Here is a 9,396-nt window from a genome sequence, read left to right as displayed (position 1 = left end):
CTTTGTTAAATGCTTCCCTCATCTTTGTCTGTGTTCTATAATGCTCCATAGACACTGTTCTATGCTACTCCTTTGAAACTGTACTCCTTTCTTCCAACTTCAATGTACTCTCATCCATATTATATGTGAGTTACAGTGTACACAGCAGAATATCTATCGGGTCTATTGTTAGAATTACAGTGATTGTATCAAACGATAATCTTCGATAGGTGCTCTGCTACCCGAACGATTTTCTATTAAAATATTTTCCTTACAATTGTTTATATTAGTTCATCCTCACATTGCTATAGAAAACGATGAAACCTTTTGTCTACTGTAGCTAATTTTGCTGACAGAATGGAAAGCCGTCGCGTCCATCTCTTGAACCCAAAACATAACAAGTGACTGCAGCTGTTTTCCCGTTGTTTGTGGTTGTACAAAACAATATCCGTTTATTGTATGGCCATTCATCCAATCGCTCATCCGTTGGCTTTTCCCTCCAATTTCTTTCAAATTTTTTTTCCTTTTTTGTTTTTTGATTTTTAATTTTTATCATTTTGTTGTCCATTGAGAGAAACAATTGCAAATTATAAAACAACAGACGCGAAGAAAATATTTTTAAAATCTTCATAAATATTCATTATCAGCGGGAATAGTGAAGAAGGAGGATATTGGGCATAAAAACTAAAATGAGTAGAAAAAATCTCATGGAATAACATCACAATAAAATAAAAGGAGGAAAAATAAGAACTGCGAGGAGTACAACAGTGTTAACTGTGAAATCTGCGGTTTAAATTTTGCTTCTGGCAACAAAAATGTCATCAAAAACAACAAAATAAAAAATTTATTTTACTTAACAATAATAACAGAAGGCAGCAGGCATGAGGTATGAGGCAGGAGGAAAAAAATTGAATTTCAACAGCGATAACAACAATTTCATGTACCACAAACTGTGCTCCATGATTTACGACTAGATTCCATATAAATGTATATCCTTTATATCCTCATTTTAGGCTCTTTTAAGTATTGGCGTTACTGCGAGTAATAACATTTTTAATTCAATTCTGTTATTAATAATTTTCTTTTATTATCCTTTAAATAAATTTATTTATTATAGACAGTCACAGGACAAATGATCTATAAAGATCAAGATATGAAAATTTTAAAAGGAATAAAATACAAAAATAAAAAGGAAATATATATATGATTTTACATAAACTTATATATGATATAATAAGTACTCAATATTTTTTTTTTGAGGAACTGAGAAGGATATTTAAGAAAAACGTTGGTACAAACTATATACCATCAATTTCTTCGCAGGTATCTAATACTAGAAGTCTCAATCTTATCCAGGAATATTATTTACTATTGTTGTGTTAAATGCGAAAAAAATTTATACTGTAACATCATTAATATAACTCCTGTTTTAAAGTCTTTTATAAAAACTCTTTAAGAATATAATTATTAATACATAAACATTATAATAGTGCATTCCTAATTATTTGGGTATAACTACAGTCATACTTTCATAAATCGAACATCTATAACTCAAATTTTCTATAACTCAAACTAAATAGAGTGGAACAGGGTTTAGAGAACAAATTTTTTACAATTGTAAAAAAATTCTTTAACTCGAAATCTCCAAGTCGAACCTTTTCTTTTCGAGTTATGGAAGTTTGACTATATACACATCCCCCCAAAGCAACTAGGTTCTTCAAAATAACTTCGATCTTTCCCAACAGAGAGCCGAATTGTATTTTTTGGCTGTAGCTTTAATTGGTGCTCTTTCAATTATGAAAAGTAGTGGAAATAGTATGGGTGGGATTAATTAAATTTAGCTTAGATCTAGAAAGAGAAACTTTGCCATATTAATGAGATGGAGAAATAAATCTATAAGACTCTAATTGTTGAACCAGTCAAAACAGGAAAACAGCTAATTTACGTTATGAAGGGTAAAGCTACTGTTGAGTTAAACGTCTTAAATATGATCTGGCATGAGCTCTTTTTATGGTATCTTTAGTTTATTTTTTTTTTAATAAATCGTAAAATATATCGTAAAATAAATTGATTGGGATGAGATTGTTGTGTGAAGGAAAGAATTAAACTAGATGGGCAGCGTTATGTAGGGCCTATGATGTGTTATAGGTATTCTTTACTGTACATTAAGTTTATTATTATTACAAAAAAAAGTATTAATTGTTGATTAATAGGGGTCATATTGATACTTGAGCTGAGGTTTGTAAACACATGGGCAATGTTGTAAGTACAGTTGCAGTTGATGTACAAGTCATATGTCACATACGTCGTCTATATGCTCTTTGCTGTCCTTTATGTTAAAATATTTATATAGACCTTAAAGGACCTTTTTAGAATATATGTAGGTGTATAAATATTTTGGTTTATTTATATCAGACTTTTCTAAAACATAAATTTTCTTTTTTAATTTAAAGGAAACTAGAATTAGATTTTCTTCAAAAAAAAATAGGTTTAGATACATTCGGCAAGTTTTATTTAGTATGTAGCCCATTTAGTGAATCAGATTGCTTATGTCCTCGCTTATACTTCGATAATAACTTTGCCACCAGAACTCCTTCAAGAGGGGAACGTAAAGCAGGGCTACTTACAACTCTAGAAAAGATAACGATCTAAACCGACGTGTCTAAGTTGAATGAAGTCATTGGAGGCGGAATCTTTTCCACGGACCTAAGGATAAGTAAATCCTACCAACTCTTCAAATCTACCTCGATATTTCAAGCAGAAATGTCCGCCATTCTGAAAGCATATTGTCTTGAATGTGAACATGAACTTTCACGAAAAAGAAGTTTATATTCTTACTGACAGTCAGGCAGCTATTAAAAATGTATCAGCAGTCTGTATTACATCTAGATTAGTAAAAAAAATGTAGGCAATTTATTAACGCACTAAGCAAGACATTCAAGTTAACTCTAGTTTGGGTTCTCGAGCATTCTAATATAATAGAAAATTAATAATAAGAAATGAGCTTACTAGACTAAACGCCTCTTCTACGTATACGTATCTCTTCTACGTATCTTCTACGTTGATTTCTAAACAATTTTTGTGATAGGCAAATAGTAAGTGGACTCATACTGCCTCAGCAAACAGGTCAACGGTTGGGATTTGGATTATTCCACATGTAGAACCTATGATTTGATATATAGAGGGAAATCTAGGTTGGTATCTGTATCTAGATTATACTAGTATCCAACATCTAGTTTAATATCTATCTTTACATGGCGCAGGACCATAGGACGGTATGGGACTAAGCCCCGCTTACTCTGTAATGACATAAGCACACCTGTTGTGTCTTTATCCAGTTTTGTTCAAAAAGAGGCTTAAGTTTTTGGAGACCCATTTCTTAAAGACACTCAGCGTTACCTCCACCACCAACATTGACGACACTTTCTCCTTTTATAAACGGCTGGTTATAGCTTAATCATAACTTAATCATTATGCTGCACTCGTTTAAAATTAATTGAAAGTATTTAACTTCAATTTTAAAGTGTGGCCTTTTGCTTCTCATAAGGATTTATGGGAGGTAATATATATAACATATTTAACATATATTTACCGAAAGTGCCTCAACTACTTAACTGTTGTATATCTTCCCTACGTCTTGAAGTATTAACTGAAATCATCTTTGCGAAATATTCATTAATTTTATTATCTATCTTTTAGAAGACAATTAACACAAGCAAAGCTCAATAGCACTGAAATATTCATGTTATTAATAATTTTGAGTGTGGAAAACGTTCAATGAGTATTGTTTGTAAGTAATCCTTACTAATAATAATCCTAAACTAAGCTGGATGCACTTTAGTAAAAACTTTTTCTGAAGCAGAACCAAAAAAAAAGCAATATAAAAACAGCGTGAACAGCATGTAAGCACATGAGTCCGTAGGAATATCCTTAAAGGATTTTTATTGCTTTTCCATTTTGGTTCTTATGTTGTTTTTTTGCTATTTTTTTTTCTCATTTTTATGCAGTTTTGCTGTTTTTTATTGCATACTTCACGGCATGCATGAGAGTCTTTCATCTTTTGCGCTCGTATCGACAAAATTTACTTATAAGCTTATTTTCTCTAATAACACTGCATATGAATATTTTAATTAAAAATTCTATTTCATATATAAGAACGACAGAAATTTACAAAAATAAAATAAAAATATATATATCACATATATACCTATATATATGTAAATGTATGTGTATATATATAATAAAATATAATAGCATATATAAAAATATTTTTACAAGGTTAAGTGAAGAATGTGACAACGCAATCAGGAGGCACTTGAGCAGACTAACTGCATTTTAACAAACCCAGATACATGCAAAAACATTGCCACACAGAAACTAAACTAAAGTAAAAGGATACTTACAGGATTCGGTTTATAATTTTCAAGTGCTACGTATAGTATTTGTATCTATCTCTTTGCGTACGTAGGTAGAAGTACTGGGTATATGCATATCAACCCATACAGTAAGTACTAAATGATCGCATATATGTGTATAGCACAAAACTTGTAGTTATTTAAATTAATTTGCTAGAATACAAATTTATAAATCTGTATACCTTAAGTGTAATTTGAGACATGTACGAACGAGCACTGCAGCTATGAATATTATGAATTCGGTTTGGATAAAGTTTTGCATATAAAATTTTCTTATGCATTTTTGAGTTATCGACTTGGGCAGTGTTACACAAACTGTTCTAATAAAACACTAAATTTGTACTTATTTCAAATGCAAACACTACAATTGTATTTTTAATTGAAATATTTTTTGTTGCGATTCACCCAAAAACTATTAGAAATTGTTTAGCAACTAAACTTATTAAAAATCAATTTCGGTTCCATTTCTCATTAAGCATTTTTAAGCAATCCTATGTCAAATAATTTATAATTACTAATTTACTTGCACTAAATGAGCACTGCAGGCGGGGCGGGGCACAAAGGTTAGCTTTCGCTTATGAATTTGAGAATTGCTATCTTCGAAGCTGCGCTTACCTTATCACCTGCTCAACAAGCGTCCTTAATGATGTTTCTGAAATTTTAATTAAACTATTTCCTGTTGTAAATTTTGCTGCTACTGCAAATACTCTTACTGCACTTACACTCCTATTACTCCTATTAGTCCTGATGTTGCTGCTGTTCCCATCCATTTAGGGTTCGATAGCATACGAATCCTGAGCACTGACTGTGTCTGTCTTCAGTACTTTCGACACATTCTTGTCATCAGCAGCAACAAACCAACAAACTGAAAATTGCTAACAACAAATACTAAACAGCTTAAAAAATAAGCTTTATTAGATTATTTTTGCTTTAATAAGAAAATTTTGGATTTTGAGTAGTTGCAATTTTGAGAAGTAACAACATCTCTGGCAATTGGATTAGAAAGTAGCAACAAATGGAATAAGTTAATTGCATATTTGCTGAATATCCAAGTTATTTGCAGCATTTTCTGCAACATTTGCTATTCACTTGGAGCGATGATTAGAAATGTTGAAATGCATTCAAAATAATTCGCAATTCACAATTTTATTTTGTACATTTGCTTAATCCTGACATCCATGTAAATATACGTAAACCTATCTGTAGTAGTAAATCGAATGCATACTTTAGTTGTTGTCTAATATCTAAAGCAGTTAAGTACTACATAGTGCATAAGCAATAAAGATGAAAATATCGAAACAACATCGCACCTTGACTGTGACTACAAGAGATGAAATTCCTGGCAATGGATAAGTAATCAATTCCGTATTATTCGATTATTGCATAAAATAGGTAATTATTCAATTACTTAAGTAATATTAATTGTACAATTACTTAAGTAATTGTAATTGTTCAACACTTAAGTAATTGCAATTATTCAATTACTTAAGCATATGTAAATGTTCAATTACTAACCTATTTCATCAGCCACAACCACAGCAACCCGTTAGCGAGTTTAAACCTGACTCAGCACGTCTCTCCAGGTGACACTCCGCTATAAGTTGGAGACGATTACTGCATCCGAATGAACCACTAGCTATGTGAACTTTATCACGATATTGATATAATTCACTTAATTAACATCCAGCGACTTCGCTGGCTTGATCATTTGAATGACGGATGACGATGCTCTAGCGAAAAACAGTTGAAGGAAAAAGGCGTAAAGATAAACGGTGTCTTCAGTGTAACGATCAAGTTGAGTGAGCTCTACTAACTACACTTAAATTGTTTAAATAGCGCTGGTAATTAAGATAAGAAAACTTCGCTTATCATTAAATTTCCTCACAAACTATTAAGATCTGTTAAGATGCTAAGATCTCAGTAATTATCAGCATTATAAACGCCTAAAATAAATAAAATGGAATAATAAATATGGAATGGGAATAAACAGGATACCATCTTCTAACGGAGCGGAGCACCACTACCATAGTTGATCTTTTGTGCTGATATACGCCATAGAGAATATGTCATCATGGTTATCATCTCTTAGTCTATTACGAGTAGTACTCATTCAGACACATATGCTTTGGCAAATATTTGATTACCTTTATCATCTCATTGTAAATTTAGTATATAATTAGGCATATAGAAATAAACAGTATACCGTTTCCTAATAGAGCGGAGCACCGCGATCATAATTGATCTTTTGTGCTGACATACGTCGTAGAGAATATGTCATCATGGTTATCATATCTTTGTCTATTAGTACTTATTTAGACACATATACCGTGGCAAATATTTCATTATGGTGATCAACTCATTGTTAATTAGTACTTATTTAGGCACATATAGTACGTACCATAATAAAATGTACTTTACAACTAATCAATTTCTATAATATCTATAGTCTCATTTTAATAAGAAAAACAACTCCGGTTACTTTGTAAACAATCTGTAAGCAATTATGTTTAATATATATTTAAACCATTGTGCGTTATTTTTTCATCGAATAAATTAATTTTGTGAATCCCACACATTAAGCTGAACTTAGCATTAATATTCCTCATTGTGTTTCTTTATAATTTAGAAAATCTCTTGGTATTCTTGAAGTGCCATTGCATACATCTTAGAATGTATGTACAGTGTCAATAAGTGCGTAAGTATACTTATTAATATATTCCAATCTCTTCCTGAGCCTATAGCCAGATTCTAACATTACCATATGTTGAACTCTTCCCATTACAAATCGATAAAAATTTGACTACAAATAAATTGAAAAATGAAATTTTCCAAAATAACTTAATTTTCATATCAAAAACATACATGCTCACATGCTCACTCACTCACTCAATCACTCACTTATCTTGCTACAATTTCCGGTTCCGCCTTATCATTTCCTTTTGCGCTTTTGTCGATGTTTACATATGCTGCTTCTTGTATCCTATTTTGAATATTTTTATTCTTATTTTTATTCTTATTTTTATTCTTACTCTTATTTTTATTTTTAGCAATATTAGCTACTTGACATTAATCTATTTATCGAATATTTTCATGCAATTCTCTGTAAACAAATTCAATTGTTTTAAGGATTTTTCCTTTTTTCCGATTTTTGATTGGTGCGAGTACCGAAAGTAGTTGAGTCCCAAAAGGCCTTCATGACTTTATGACCCATTTTTGTGTGATTTGTGTGAAAATATATAGGTTCTTATAAATTGAAGTACGAACTGCAAGTATGGGTTTGAGTACGAGTACGAATTGTAGTTATAGTTGAATGGAGTATATGTGGATGATGATGATTTGTATGAGTGATTGAAGAGTAAAGTAAGAGCATTCAAGAAATTTGTATTGTCATAGAGTTATAGAGTTTTGCTATTTGTTTTTTTTATTTTTTTTTTTTTGGTTTTGATAAAATTAATGCTGAGATGACTTGGCGTTGAGTTTGTTTGTAATGATAAAATGGATGAGAAAAAAATTGACAAGAATTGGTATTATAGTTTCATAGTCTTCCGTTGACAATGACAATGCTGCAATTGAACTTCTATTCCAACATTGCATAGAGGTTTTTGCACTTAAATCCTATAAAATTAATAGAAGGAAAAAATGCAATAATAAAAAAAGAAAAATAAGAGAAATAAGCAAAAAGAAATGCATTCAGTTTATTGTTAGAATTTTATTAAGTCACAATTCATTGTCTTCCTGCTCGGCTAAGTAATTTATATTTGTGGTCTAATGGAATTTACTGACTTTTAATATAAATTTCAGCTCAAAGGATTCCCAAACAATTGAAGTTTAAATTAAAACTTAATTAAAATTTTTGTCAATACACACAAAATAAATAAATGTTAAACACAAACAAAAACACATCTGTAAATATTTAAGTATTTATGAATAAATTAAGAAAAATAAATAAATATATATATATATATATATATGTATATAATGCAGATAAAATGCATTCACCTTCAAGAGTATGCCCCAAACTTCAAGAAATTCTACAAATGCTACTCTACTACATATTACCACTTATCTCTGCTTCCCCCAGCTCGTCTCTCGTCCCGCTCCGTAGCATATTTACAAATGTACTTAGTGTCTTTAGAAATTGCTTATAAGATTTCTCATATTTTGCTTCATTTCGTGCCAGTCCCATTGCCAGTGCAACCAACGCTCATAATTTGTCCTCTGGCAAGAAACGTTCTCCGAATACCACATAGTTACCAATTCAGCCTTGTGTAAACTATGTTAAGAAGTTTAGCATTGCCACTGTGTGGTGGCTCCTTCAAATGTATTGAAGCACGGGTGGACGTACCCATCTACCGGTGGGACTACCATAATTTCACCTTGTTTTCCTTGCAAGAAATAAGCGCAATTATTGCCGCTCATATGCGCTAATGAAGCATGTAAGCATTTGAATTTCGTCCTGCCGTAGTTTTATTACAATTTTGTGTAATGAATGTTAATTAGCAAAAGGAAAAGTTTTTCATCGAATTTACATAAAAAAAACCCCCGTACAACTTTATGAGTGCGTTTTAAATTGTTGCCATATTCCATGAAACTTTGTGCGAAATATGCGCGGTGCGGTGTGGAGGGCAGAGATTTTTGTTGCTCTTCGGAAATATTGCCTTGGAAATAAGAAATGAAAAACATGCCATAAGAAGTGGGTTTTAATGTAAACATAATTGAGCCACGTATCACTTGTGTTTGCAAATAGTTAATTCCTGCTCTAAATACTTTTGGAATAGTTGGTATAGTCAAAAGAAATGGAGTCAAGAGATTTAATGAAAAGGTGTAAAGAATCTAACTGTATTACTCAAGCCTTTGCATATCAAAGACATGTGACTCAAGATTTGTAGAATTTTTCAGCCATTTTTTGTTGACATACACAAAAGTTTTTGTATTTATAAAGTAGAACTTAATTAAACGCAAAAGAATAAATAGAAGTAATTCAGAGAGTTTCTTTGGTTAA

Source organism: Teleopsis dalmanni, chromosome 2, assembly GCF_002237135.1.
Source record: "Teleopsis dalmanni isolate 2A chromosome 2, ASM223713v2, whole genome shotgun sequence".
Lineage (NCBI taxonomy): Eukaryota > Metazoa > Arthropoda > Insecta > Diptera > Diopsidae > Teleopsis > Teleopsis dalmanni.
The sequence above is the reverse complement of the archived record's forward strand: the minus strand, read 5'-3'. Positions refer to the sequence as shown.